The 14,285-nt window shown below is 42.3% G+C and overlaps 1 protein-coding gene and 1 long non-coding RNA gene across 7 annotated transcripts in view; one reads left to right on the top strand and one right to left on the bottom strand.

The window, feature by feature from the left end:
- RBM47 (RNA binding motif protein 47) overlaps positions 1-14,285 on the top strand; it is a 76,508-nt gene that overhangs the window by 20,820 nt on the left and 41,403 nt on the right. The gene's annotated exons all lie outside the window — the stretch shown is intronic.
- On the bottom strand, positions 3,147-14,270 carry LOC140683925 (uncharacterized). Of its 4 annotated transcripts, none has more exons than XR_012055572.1 (3): positions 14,082-14,270; positions 13,493-13,790; positions 3,147-4,008 (listed from the first exon to the last, which is right to left on the bottom strand). It is a non-coding gene; the product is annotated as an uncharacterized lncRNA (long non-coding RNA). The 4 variants fall into 4 exon arrangements; XR_012055573.1 differs by having other exon boundaries at positions 14,120-14,270; XR_012055574.1 differs by having other exon boundaries at positions 13,493-13,735; positions 14,120-14,270.

Genomic DNA, 14,285 nt, shown 5'->3' with positions numbered 1-14,285 from the left:
CGCAGGATTTCCATTCCAGCCCACTTACTGAGAGAACTTAAAATAGCAAAAATATGGAGTTGTAGAAATCGTTCCTTAGGAAGCCAGCTTTTAAAAAAGTCTGCTGACTGAACTCATATTGAGTTTTTTGCTTTCAGAGGGTAACTGAAAAACTTACTTAGTAACATCACATGCAGGTATATGCAGGAAGCAATAAATATGAGTGCTTGCTGTGCTGATGACCATTAAAAGTTCTGTTTTCTGGCTTACTTAAAACTAGCTGAAAGCAAGCCATAAGGAAAACTGAAATGTGGCAGAATGATGTGATGGAAGGGAAACATGATGTCAGGTAATACAATGAAAAGCTACTGAGTGCATTGAAGAATGAGGGGATCTTACCTATAATATCCAAAACTTAATACACCAGGTAAAGCAAAATCTTTGTTATTTTGCAAAGTACCATGAAGAGAGCAATTCAGCACTCACACTCTGGCAATTAAATATTCAAGACCAGTGGCCCACACCAAGCTTTGTGTGGCTGTTGTGCTCAATGTCCAGCTAGTGGATGAGGGCTGAAGTTTTGCCACAAGGATGTGCTGAGGCCCTGGGCAACAAGATCATTTTAGTAAATTCCCTAATCTCTTGGAAAAAAAGTAGCCAAAACTCATGTGATAGTCAGCCTCAGGCTGAGTAGGCTCAAGCTCAGGCAAAGACCACCACGGGGGTTTCTTTGATTCAGGTCTATAAACACCAGGGGTGGTGTGAAGTGGGTGGTTTGGGGCGAGCTGTTCACAGTCTCTCCCAGTGCAAGAGGTAGTGACTGTTAGACAAAGATTTAAGAGCCGTTTTCAGAATAAAAGGAGATATTTCTTCATGCAGCAAATACTGGATTTGTGAAACTCTTTACTGAAGGGTATGACAGTTGCAGCAATTTTTTTCAGACACTCAAGGGAAGAATGGGCAAGTACTTGGAAGAGAGGTCCACCACTGGGCAATCTAGATCAGTCTGGAGGAGACCCCTGAGCTGAAAATGGTTGGAGGCTGGGAGATGACTTGCAGAAAAGATCAATTATGTTCATCCTATTGTTGCTATTTTTCAGGGGTGTTTTTCATCACTGCTGCAAACCGGTTACTGGGCTACAGGAGCCCCAAAATATCTGAAATAATAACACTGTTCTTATATTTTTATTTGAATTGTGAGTCAATTGTATATCAATTTTCTGATGTGTAGATGAATTTAAGGTGCTCTGACTTCCCATCTATGCCTGAGCTGGAGGGGACAGCACTGCAGGGAGCAGTCATGCCACAGTACCTTTGGGAAGCAGGTCATTCTGTCAGCTGGTACCCATGGCAATGGGTACCAGATGCATGGGGAGACATAGCACTAGGGCTCAGTGGCAAGGGCAGCATTGCATGATAGTGTATTTTGTCTGGGGTTCAGTAAATTGCAGGCTGTGCTTTGTGAAGCCACGTGCTATAGCGCTCCCATTTATTTACACTAGGATGGTTTTTTAACCCTGTTAAACTAGCCTGACAAGATTGCCCTAGCCAAGAGGACCTTCTCTGTCTCTTCTGTCCTACTTTGTACCTCTTTTTGTGCATAGGAAGACTCATATCTGTACTTTCTTTTATGAAAATATTTTTTTAAAAATTTGTGGATTAACAAATGACCCCAAATTCTTCCTTTATCCTCCAAATAAGTAAAACACACATCACAGCAATACAGCAAAATCTGGATTGCCCTTGTGCTTGAGAACATATAGCAAGAAACATTATACTTGGTAGTTTAAATTAACTTGCTTATCTTCAGACTTCCAGAAAAAAAGTATTATTTATGCCCCTCTCTTGTAGTCCAGCAAAGATAAGCACTTTGTTAAAAACATCAGTGCAACTCCATTGCCTTAAAATCTGAAGCTGTGAGGAGAAGCTCTGACAAGCTGTTTCTGGCCCACTGTGTTTTGTGGGTTTATCATCCGAGTGACAATGTGGCAAAGTACATGCAATATGTCTTATGAAGAAAAAGTCCACTCTGATACTCCTATGGCTTAGTAATTGTAAAAATTATTTAAATAAACATTCTAAATTTTTAAAAATATAATAAATATTTTTTACTTATAAATACTTTTTAAAAAGGGATACTGCAAGTTTGGTGTACACATATATGCACAAAATCATGAGAATTGTGTCAAATGTGCACAGAGATGCATGTAGTCATAAAGATGTGAGCTCTTCTGTGGCTGCAGGGAGCTAAGGCGTGTTTTTCACATGGGCTTTTTTTTTGAGATATGTACATATCTGTACTGCCTGGAATACAGGCTTTAATAAAAGTTTTATAAATGGTATACGCATTATTTAAGGTTTTATATAAACATTAATTGCTATAGCACTTCTAGGTTTTGTTTCAGAGGGGACAAAGCAACTTATTCCTGATATTAATCACAGTGCTTGAAGGTCTGTTGTGAAGCCCTCTGAAACAGTACCTCTGCCTTGACTCTAGTGGAACTAATTTGTTTTAATGAAGAATGCAGACTCGTTAAGTTAAAAGACGTTGTGTCAACCCATGATCTGATATCCCAGGGATGTCAGTGAATTCTGACCAACACATGAATTTACATGACTGAGCACGGTATTTTTCTTTTGGTTAGAAATGCAGACATTTATCTTGGATATTCCTTCAGCATCTTATTCACAAGGCAAAAAGGATCTTGGAGACGCAGATTTCTGCAAGAATGTCATCAAAATATGATAGGGCTGAAACCTCTTTTTGAGTGACTGCCGTAGTCCCACCTTTTCCTTCTTCACTCAACCTGAATGAAATCAATAGAAAATTTATTTTCTAGAAATTGGTTTCCCAGGAATGTGTTTTTAGTGAGGCCATGAGAATTCCTTTCACCTTCTCTGGAGCATCATTTATCTTCTTTCCTTCCTTGCATATTCTACTTCACATAGGTGTACAGGTGGCAAGGGAGGAATTTTAGCAGAGCTAAGATAATACAACCCCTTGCCTCCATTTCCAATTATCATATAGAAGGAACAGGGATGGAGTGAACTTTGTTTTATCGGTAGCAATTCCTTGGTACAACTCTGGGCTTATAAATCCATCTCTCCTTTGCTTCTCCCCTCAGAGATACAGCATCACAGGTGAGAGATCTGCACACAAAAGGAGCTACACACTACCATTTTATTTACTGTTCCTTAACAAATAAAGCAACCAGCAAGACGCTTACACCCAAAACATTGACTAACACATTGATGAGAATGAAGTTTCAACAAGGCTTACTCCATTTTTGTACAAAGGATCACTAAAGGCTCTGCCACACAGATTGATTCACAGTCTGGAATTTCAAGCTCATACACAGTGTGATTCCACAAGCTTATATTCATCGATGCTCTGCCTTGATTGTGTTTTTAGTGGGTTTAGCACTGCAAAAAAAAAAGAATTTTACTGATGATTTACTTAACCACAAGCAAATCAATCAAACCTATCAATAAAGTGACATCAGTGAAGAACAAGAAATGAGCTCAGCAACTTGGATTCAATCAATAACTGAACCATGGCATCCATTGTAATAGCATCTAACTGTCAAATGTACACAGGAAGAATAGCAGCAAATCCAAAAGGTGCATTTTTTCTTCCCTCTGTTATTCTATATGTTTATTTAGATTGGCTGAATTGGCCTCACTTGTTTGTGTCAAGGAGTGACAGTGTTCCAACATGCAGTTGCCTTCGTTCCTGAGAGTGGCCTCTGGTGAAGAAACACCTTACCTTTCCCCTGGATGTGCTGGGCTTACAGCTCAGCCCAGGCAGGGTGGCAGGCTCTGGCAGCTCTCCCAGCATCCTTGTGTCCTTGCTGGGAGTGAATGCTGGGGTGAAGGGAGGATCACAGGACATCTGCCTGGTGGCAGGCTCTCAGGTGCAGCTCTTGAATCCGTGCCCCAGCCTGGAAGTGAGCTTGCAGAGAGGACTGAGGCTGGCCAGAGCTGGTGCCGGCTGGAAGGGCAGGCTCACGCCGGCTACGTGCTGTATCTCTGCAAAAGATGCTGCAATGGCAATTCTCACCTTGGCTCAAACAGACCCAGTGTCTAGCAGGAGATAATCTATCTCTTCTAAGAAGCAAGCATAAGTGGCAAATAGGAAATTTTTAGCAGCCTTGGCTGGCACCGGACAAAACACAGCAGAGCCATTGCTCCTTATTGTGTTGGACCTATTCTTGTTCTCTGCAGTTCTTTGCTTTTGAGCAGTCTGGTGTCCCCACTGCCAGCCCAAGCAAAGGGTGAAGGTATGGAAACACTTTCCATGATCTGGAGCCACTTTCAATTTTAATAATTAAATATATGGCAGCCTTCTGACTTTTCTTATAATGAATGGTGCTTGCTGCTGGTACATTTTGTCTAGAGACAGTATTGTCCTTTAATAAGAAGAAAAATCTTTAGAAGTGGACAAGACACTCAGTTTCCCATCCCTACATTTTTAACCAGTATCTGACTAATGTGTTAGATTAGATAAATGGCTATTTTATCACTCAAAATGGTCACAATAAGCATAGTGAAACCAAGTATTATTTTTTATTTCTGACATAAATCATTCCAGTGTCCTCCTTCAGAGCTGACTGTATGCCAAAGGAGGCAAAACCACCATGTGAAAAACAAGTAAGCTGGGATTCATTCAAAAAAAGCTAAGGAAATGTACACCATTAAGAGGATTTGAAAACCCAAAAGGAAATACCAATTATCACTGCAGAATACTAGAATACTTCAGGTTCAGGTACCAATCGAGTTTCAGTCTAGATGTCTAGATTCAGGTGATAGATTGCAAAAAAAAAAAAAAAAAAAAAAGAAGGAAAGTACAATCAATCATGAAAAAACCCTGCTAACAGGTTTGCACACTTGGAGACAGGACACCAAGAATTTGGGGTCTGAATTCGATATTTTGATGGTGATAAATGGAGTGACAAAGACTCTGACTAACAATCTTTACTAAGGCATCTTCTAAAACCTTTCTCATAAGCTGGTGATGCTTGGAGTCTTGATAATAATTAAAATATGATTCATCATCTCCTTTCACAGTGGTCTGTGACATCCATTTGTACGGATGTCTCTTTCAGAAAAATGAACCAGCTAGGAGTCCACAACACAGGCAAAATTTCAGTGCTCTTCAATATCCTCATCCTGGGGACCAAGAAGGGGTCCATAGGAACCTCATGAGGCAGAAGACTAAGTGCAAGTGCTGCACCTGGGTAAGGGAAGCCCCTGGTATCAAGACAGGCTGGGGGATGAAGGAATTGAGAATGGCTCTGTGGAGAAGGACCTGGGTTTGCAGGTGGATGAGAGGTTGGACATGAGCTGGCAATGTCCTCTCAGAAACCAGTAAGCCACCCACAGGCTGGGCTGCATCAAGAGAAATGTGGCCAACAGACCAAGGGAGATGATTCTCCCTTTCCACTCCTGTGAAACCACACCTGGAGTGCTGCATTCAGCTCTGGAGGTCTCAGCAAAGGAAGGACATGGACCTGTTGGAGCAAGTCCAGAGGAAGGCCATGAAGATGATCAGAGGGTTGGATCATCTCTCCTATGAGGAAAATCTGAGAGTTCAAGTTGTTCAGCCAGGAGAAGAAAAGTCTCTGGGGAGGTCTTATAGCACCTTCCAGTAGCTAAAGGGAGAAAGATGAGGACAGATTTTTAGCAGAGCCTATTGCAATAGGATATGGGTAATGGTTTTAAAGTATAAAAGGGTAAATAGATATATCTGTATCTATATATCTATATCTAATATACCTATATCTATAGATAAAATATGCAGACTAGATATAAGGAAAAAAAATTTTATGATGATGGTGGTAAAATGCTGGAACATGTCACCCAGAGAGATGTTAGATGCTTCATCCCTACAACTGTTCAAGTTGGACAGGGATCTGATTAACCTGATCAAGTTGATATATCTATTCTCTGAGGGGACTGGACTAGGTGTCCTTTAAAGGTCCCTTCCAACCCAAATTATTCTGTAATTCTACAATTCTAGTATTATAAGATCTTACTCCAGTACAGATGAAGCTAAACTCAAGTGTAAACTTTTGTTCTCTGAGAAGGTTTGTTCTAAGCAGAAGACTTGCAAGAACAAGCTGGTCCTGAGAGTCCTTCCATCATGTGCAAAGACTAATGAGAGCACAAGGTGTAACTCCAGTTCTAACATAAATTAAATCCAATCCTCAATTCTGGATTGTAGTCTGCAGTTAAGCCAGACTGAGACCCAGCCAACCACAAATATCTGTGACTGTGTTTATAAGTAGATAGAACTTTTTTTTCACTGAACTACATGTATAGAATAGCTTCTGTCTTTATAGTAGTGAGTAGAGCAGGGTTCTGTATATCAGCTCTCAAAATATGTTGTCTGCCTAAAATGAAATATTATAAAGTGAATTCTGCATAATCTGGTGAAAGGCTTTTAAATTCTAAAATCTTAAGCGGAGTGAGATTAATTTTGTGACTTGGGAGTTTGAATCATGATTTTCTCACTAGCCATGCTGTTTGCTTCAGAACAGCTAGATTAAAGATCAGTTTGCCACTGAGCTCAGAAAATGCATCCATGTGCTTTTCAGAGTAGGCATTAGAGATTTGCCTTAAATAATTTTTTTTTGCATGGAAAAATAAATCTACTTTCACTGTTACAAGAAGGTTTAAAAAATAGAAGTACCATAAGATTACTCTGGGGAACTTATAGAATGCTGCAGTTTTCTGGTACAGAACATTGTGTTACTCAGCTCTCCAGTTTTCATACAATAGATGGGAACTCTACAAGCAGAAACTATTACTGGTTGTGTGTGCATAGGAGTAAATGATATCTGGTTTTAGTCCTTACATAGAAAAAAACCAAGTTTAACAACATATTTTGTCTGCACATGTGATGTAGCTATTGTAGAGAGGGTATCTCTGGTTCTCCTAGGAGCCATTTGTACAAACATTTGTAATTAGTATGAAAATCTGCTTGAGGGTATATTTTATCATAAATAGGAAAAAGGTTCATTTTACATTTTTCTTCCTCAACCATTATCCCTGCAGTTCCCACTCCTCTTTTCACCCTGGCAGCAGCCAGACCTGCCCTCCCCAGCCCTCCCTGCTGCCTTGGCAGGGGCCCATGCCCAGCCGCCGCTGCAGCCATGGTGCCCACCCGTTTCTGACACTGCACCCCTGGTTGTCAGTAAGGGTTAACAAGCTCAAGTCCATGCAGATTGCACCCAGCACTGCCTCTCTTTCCTCCCCCTGCTCAACCAACCACCTGCTGACACACTGCTCCCCATTGTTTTCCTCGAAAAATTTTGCACCTCAGGCACTTTCCTACTGCCCTGAAGAGCTCTCATTTCTCAGCACAGTGACTGTCATTCGATGTCCCATGTCCCTGTTAGCCTTCTACCTTCTCAGCCTTACAGCTTTGCTTGACTTCTTGAAAGTGAAGCCAGACTTCACCCTGGTAACAAAAATGCTCCCTCACTGATCAGATCCCCATAGGCAGTTTATTTTCTGATCTTTAAACCTCTGAGCTCCCATCACTTCAGTTTTCCCACCAGTCCCTCTTGAATAGTTTGCATCCTTCCAGCTAAACCACACAATGAATTTTGTTCCTAATATCCCTGTTTTAATGTGATCAGGTTCCGTTGCACTATTCTCTCCCACCCTTTTCCATTTCTTTCTCTAGATGGACTCCATTTCTTCAGCTTTTGAGCAGTGTGGCTGCAGCGCCCAGTGCAGTGGTGCCAGATGCATGGCTTGGAAGCATACTACACACCAGTTCTTCCTTCACCCAGGGACTAGATGTCCTTTCGGTTATGTACTTCCAGTATGCTATTATTTTACCTGACTCACAGGCACTCCTTCAGAGCCATCATCTGCACATCCTGTATTTGCTACTTCCTCTTTCCGATTTAACCCTCATTTTCTCCCTTCTCACAAGCATTACTATGTCTTGTCAGCTGTCCCTCCAAAACAATTTACTTCACTCCAGCAGCTGGGTTGCCCATCCTATTTTTTTTGCCCTTCAGAAACTGGATTTCCTCTTATCTCTTCTACCCACAAGATGCCTTCTAGCTCTATCCCAGCTTCCTCTGCATCTATCACTCACCCTGTAAGCAGTTCCCAATATCCTGTTCCTCCTGAACCATATCAGTTAATCTCCGTTATTTTCTCTTAACTTCCTTTCAGACAATTATCAAGTCACTCACTCTATCCTTGGCATTCTCAACTAACTCGTGTTTTTGTGGTAGCCCATCTACCTGCAGCTGTGTCTTAGCCATTCTGCTATTTCTAGGCAGGAACTCCTCATTGGGTTCCACCAAAAGAGAGGAGTGAGAGGCAGCCAGACACCTCTTACTGGCAGATGATAGGAAAGCCACAAAGCAAGAGGTCCACTGTGTGGGTCCGACCTTCAGATCTTCATCCCATTCCTCTACTAATGTTTTTCTTGTGACTTGAATTTGGTGATGAGGTGGATGTGCTGTAAAAAGCAACTGTGTACTGAAGCTTTGGGATGTTTTGGACTGCATGGAGATAATTAAGTAAATAATGGCTTCCAAATACATGAGTACAGTCCTCAGGAACTGGCCTCACAGAGATCTGTATCAATATCTCCTCTGAGATTTTGAGTAAAGCAAATAAGAATAAAAATATTTCATTCATCATCTTGGCAGTATGTTCTGGAAAGGCTGATTCAGATGCAGTCTTTTCCATTCAGCTATAAAATCTCTGTATGTACTATCTTCTTAAGTGTTATTTTAAATTAGAAACATTATTTGTCTCCAGGGATTCATTCAAAGCAACTAGCTGCACTTGTAGAGTCTAACGAAGGTTCTTTATGTCATCAAATGTTAGGAACTGAATTTGAGAGCAAATATTTGCCCAAATTTAACATAAGGTGCTAAGGACAGTGTAAGAACAATGCTCAATGCTAAAATGGCTATAAGCTAGTATCAGTTCCAATGTTAATGGCCAAGAAAGTAGAATTAAAGTATTGTTAACAACACATGTATTCTCTTTTATTAGAAAGTCTAACTTTTTAGAGTTCCACATGTCCAGTCAGCTCTTACAAGGCATTTTAAAATCTCATTTATCTTGACAAAAGGATATATAATGGATAATAGATAATAAATCAATTAATATCATGGTCCCTACACACCAATGCCCCATAGACACTGCTACCTGCAGCCAGTGCCACCCCAATGGCTGCCAGGGCAGGTGTGCCTACCAGGCAGTTGTGGTGCCATGACTGAAGGCATCCTCCCAGACCTGTCCATTTGCCCCTCTGCACTTGGTCTCTACAACTGGATACAAGGGTCCAGGGATAAGAGGAAGACGTTGCTAAAGCATTCAGACCACAAATACCCCTCCTATCTGTCCAGTGAGGATCCTGACTAAATCAGCAGCACCAAAGCCTGAGCTTCTCCCTGTTTACATAAAATTGTCCCATCAGCGAATCCCAGAAGCAGCGTAGCTGACTCTTACATTAAAATCAAACCCATGGGGTAGGTACATCCCCGATTTTAAAACATTGAGTTTCCCAGGTCCTTTCCTAAGAGTGACTGTGGGTGGCATCACAAAATGCAGCAATACATGTAAAAGTGGTTTAACAGCTGTGTGTTCAGAAGAAGAGATTGTTTTGAAATACTAGTCCACAGTGTGAAGTTGCCAAATCACTAGTGTAGTGTGGTCTTACAAAATAAGATAGAGTAAAAATAGGCAATACTCCCTGAAAGCTTTGGATGATAATGTTTCATCATACTATGTTTGAAAAAAAAAGCTACAAATAAGGGAGTGAACAAGAAAGGTGGGATATGTTGGTTTGTTTTTTGAAAAAAGGCTTCTTTTTGTAGGGTGTTTTTTAGCCTGATACATGATTTTGTATCAGTGTTTCCAATTCTTTGTTAGCAGCTCTACAGAAACTGCTTGCAAATGTTCTTTCCCATCAATATTTGGTTTCTCTGTGAATCATGAGCAACTTTTCTTATGTATCTTGTGTATTTTGCAAGGCCTGCTCCCTCTAAGGGAATAGTGATGACTGAAACTCCTATCCAGTGAAACCACAAGCCAAACAGCTCTGGGATCAGCTAGCAGCAATGTTTCAGTTTCCTTACCATCTCTTTTATCATCCAGAGAAGTATTTTGTCAAGTGCTGAGGACTCATTCTGTGATAGATTAATATCTACAGGGCATTTTGATCTGAAAGCTCAGCACAAGGTACTAAATTATGGAACAAAAGGATGAGTAGGTATGGCAGGGCAGTAGATCTTGCACTGCTGACATGTCCAGGTAGGATTTCCAAGAGCCCAGACACCCAATCAAACCCACAACTGGAGAGATGTCCCCATGTGTGCAGCAGTCAGGCCACTGTTGAAATAGCGCTCTCAATTCATACTTCAGGTCTCTGCTGTTTTACTGTGATAAATATCTTCCACAGCTCACAGCAATTATTTTCTCCCTCCCACTTGCTTTTTAGCAGCAGGTAGTTGCTAGTCCTTCTGCTCCAGAGAAGGGTATGTAGCTCCTGTCAGAGATCAGTGCTGTGACTATTTCCTGGGGAGGTAATTTCGACATGTTGCTTAGGGACGGGTCTAAACATATTCCTAATAGCCCCATGTGCTCAGATGCAGGTTCTTTACTGGGAATGGAAAATTTTCAAAGCCTCCACAGTAGCCCCTCTGGATCTGCCTGTACTCTTTTCCAAAGCAAGTGTGGCCCTGCAGGATGAAATACAAATGCATTTGTTGAAAGAGAACTGGAACAAAATTAAGCCCTATTTAAGATTCACAAAATTTCCCCTCTGTTACCTGATACCCATGTTTTAGTTTTGTTGTTTGGTCTCTGTGTTTTTAAGGTTGTTAACAATTTGTAAGTAAATTGGTGTTTCGTTGAAAGAAGACCTTTATGTATTTTAGGTGCTTTCTCACTTTTAATATCCCTATGTATTAGTCGCTCCCAAGCCAGTATGAAGTTATATGATGTCTGCATTAAATTAATGTTTGACTTTACAGTCTGTATGCTGTCCAACCCGGCACCTCCTCCATTTGCAGTAAGTAAATACGCAAGTGTTACATTGCCCTTGAAACCTGTGCTCTGTGACAAAGGTTGCATGCTGAAAAGAGACTGAAATGCCAAGTTTCCATGGGCCCCAGTCCCTTCTGTGACCCGTGTGTTAATCAGAAGCCCACTCCCAGAGACCTGCAAAAGTCTGGTGCAGTGCACTTGGGACCAGGTGACACCAGGGCAGACTTGGCCTCCTCAGAAGCATCCACCTCACTCTGAGCCCTGTGGAAACCTCATCTCTGAGAGGGGAAAATGTGTGAATAACAGACTGAGTTTTCTCAAGGTGATGCCTATACAAGAAAGGCTTTTATTCTTATTTCTTGTGCAACAATGAAAAAAAGGTTTGGTTTCTGTTGCTTTATATCAGCCAATCTACAAAGGCAGATTCAGAGGGAGGACCCATCAAATTTTCCACTGCTCTATTTGACATGGGGGACATGATACAGTAACTTTAGGTGTGCTGTCACAGAGCCATCATTTTTCTGTGATAGCTATACCTGGCAGCTACAACTGATAACTGAGTTTCTTCTAAGTCCTCTGGCCTTGGAGTGTCAATAAAACACAGTAATTGACTTTCTTAGGTTTGTACCAGGCTAACATGATTTGTAAAAATGTTAGAACTGTGGAAAATTGAGTATTTGTACAACCTTCCCATGACAGCCAGTAACCTTGTCTATGCTGCCAGGTAAACTAAATTTGAGCTGGTTCCATAACCCAAGTACCAATGTGCTGCTATTCTACTTCCAAATCTCACCACTGCAGCCTCAGTTTCCAACTTGTCAAAGACCAGACAATGACATGGAATACAGCACTGACAAAAACTATATCTGATTAAGATGTGCAGCCAGGTCTCTCCAGAGTCTTCTGTGAAATGCTACTGCAACCAGGAAATGTTAAACTGGCAAAAGTAAATATTTTCACAGAAACATGGTCTTTTCCAACTAGGCTTTGTTGGGAAAATCTGAGAGATCTTGAATGGGCTCCTTATCCAAACCGAAGAGAGAAACAGCTTGGCTGGATTTTCTCCCTTGCCTATCTAGTGCACCTCTGAGAGCAGCATTCATTACCAGGTGGAGCAAGACTGCCATGAGACGTTCCTGCTCCCTAAATCTGGTTAGGCAGCGTCTTAAGCCTAAATAAGCTCTAAGATAAATCCCCTCCTTCTGCCTGGAGGTCTTGGAGTTGATAGCCACAGCTGAGACTCCAAGGAGCTCTGTGAAATAGCAGGGTCTTCTTACTTCTACTGCAGTATCAGCAAGGCACAAAGAGGCTATCATGATGTGGCTTACAAGCCTGAGAAGCTGGCAGAAGATGGGTCTCTCCCTCCCCTGCACAATTATTGCACTTTTCCTCACAGGTTGGGAGCAGAAGCTGTAAAGCAGCTGTGAGGGATTTTCATCCAGAGGATTTTCATCCCAACAAATTGATGTTGGGAATTAATGAGGTTCACGCAGAAGATATTGATAAGTCTTGAGGGTTGTCCTACAGCAGCAGAATTGTGTCTAACAGCTGTAGGGAAGTCCACATGCCTTTTCTAATCATGCTAGCATCCTGCCCATTCCCAGTAAAGACCCATCCTACCAGGCAGCCACAGGCTGCTGCCATGCTGGCATAGTACCACATGCACGAGACATTTCCCTTCTGCCTCTCCTTTTCCAGGCAAAAGGGGAGGGGAGGTGAATGAAGATTGGCAGGAGGGAGCAACACACCTGAAAACACACAGAGCAAATTGATCTTGGAGAGCTGAGCAGATTTTTATGTACTGGGCACACTGGACATGTAGTATAGGCTGTAGCCACAGGGCTTGTGTTGCTGCAGCAAGTGGCCATGCAGCAACCCCTGCAGGTCTGCCCTGGGCTCTGGGCAGGCACTGGGTCCTGGCTCAGGGAAGGCACTCCTGATTCCAATGATACGTCTGCTCGAGTTAAGCCACAACCCATTGCTGAAGCAACGGTGTCACACGTGTGTGCAAGCTATCGAGCTGGATGGAGCTGTGCTGCTGACCACCTGTGAATACACACACAGCAGTGTACCAGCAGGCAGAGAGTGCCTCTCCAACCTGACTGGACTCAGCTGGTGCCCCTCAGCCCAGCATCACTGGGCATGGACATCCCCAGCCCTTTGCAAGGTTGTACAAGATCCAGATCAAGAGCAACTCCATCATATGGACCCCATTACAGTGATCGTTATTGCACCATGTGGCACATCTTAGCAGCTAATCTGACTAGCTGGAGCAGCTGTGGTGTAGATTTTCTCCTTAAACATGTACATTAAAATACATACTGTTTAGGTTGGGGATCCAAATGAGACTAAATTAATTGCTCTTCCCCAAACCAGGATTGAAGACAAGGCAATATCACAAAACCAGAACACACCGCATATTGACAGACATAACAATTGACACTGGTATTGACAGAGAAGGCAATATGACAAAACCAGAACATACCACATAGCCTAGATTTTCCCATCGTTCTTCCATGGGCAAACATCTGTGTACCAGGTCCAGAAGATGTCTCCCATGTTGGGAGCAGCCACTCCATGTTGAGTCTCAGCCTCTGGGTGCTTCCCAAGTTCAGCAGCTGCCCTTTTCTCCTCAGGGAGCAGCAGTGCGCTTAGTTGCTCACCTTATCAGCACTGTGCTCAGTTGCCAGCCCGTTTCATCTGCCCTCTGCTTGTAATTGTTAACTTCCTGAGAACAGGAAAACTCTGTTTAGCACAGGTAGAGCTTTAACTCTGAGGCACTCCTGAAAAGCCGAGACACAGGAGTAGAGTGAGGTGTTGCAGATTGCTTTGGCCATTTCTTTCCCCTGTCTTTGTGTTTAGGTTCCCTTTGCATTACTTCATCATGCAGTTCAGTATTTTTGTTATAATTTCGTAGTTTTAGCTGTCATTTTTCTGAGTGCTCTCTTATGCAAAAGATTTACTTGGAAATTTATGTACTCCCACAAATTAAGCATTCACTCAGCCCTCAGCAAGGCACGCCTAGGCTTGCCTGCAACCTTAGAACAATACAGGGAAAGGTTATCACGACTTACCTGCCACAAATTATCTATTAATAGCGCCACGTATGTACCTTTTTTTTACCTTTCATGACATGCTTTCCCTAGATCTCCCTCTTAGCAAGTTTTCATTTTCTTGAGTGCTTTGTTTTCCCTGTGGAGAACAGGGCAGGTAGAAGAGTACCGGCTCTGCCCCCGTGGCCCCGGCAGCGCCTTCGCCCACAGATGTTTGCCAGGAGG

This window comes from Taeniopygia guttata, chromosome 4, assembly GCF_048771995.1.
Source record: "Taeniopygia guttata chromosome 4, bTaeGut7.mat, whole genome shotgun sequence".
Lineage (NCBI taxonomy): Eukaryota > Metazoa > Chordata > Aves > Passeriformes > Estrildidae > Taeniopygia > Taeniopygia guttata.
This window is presented reverse-complemented; position numbering and strand designations above follow the sequence as displayed.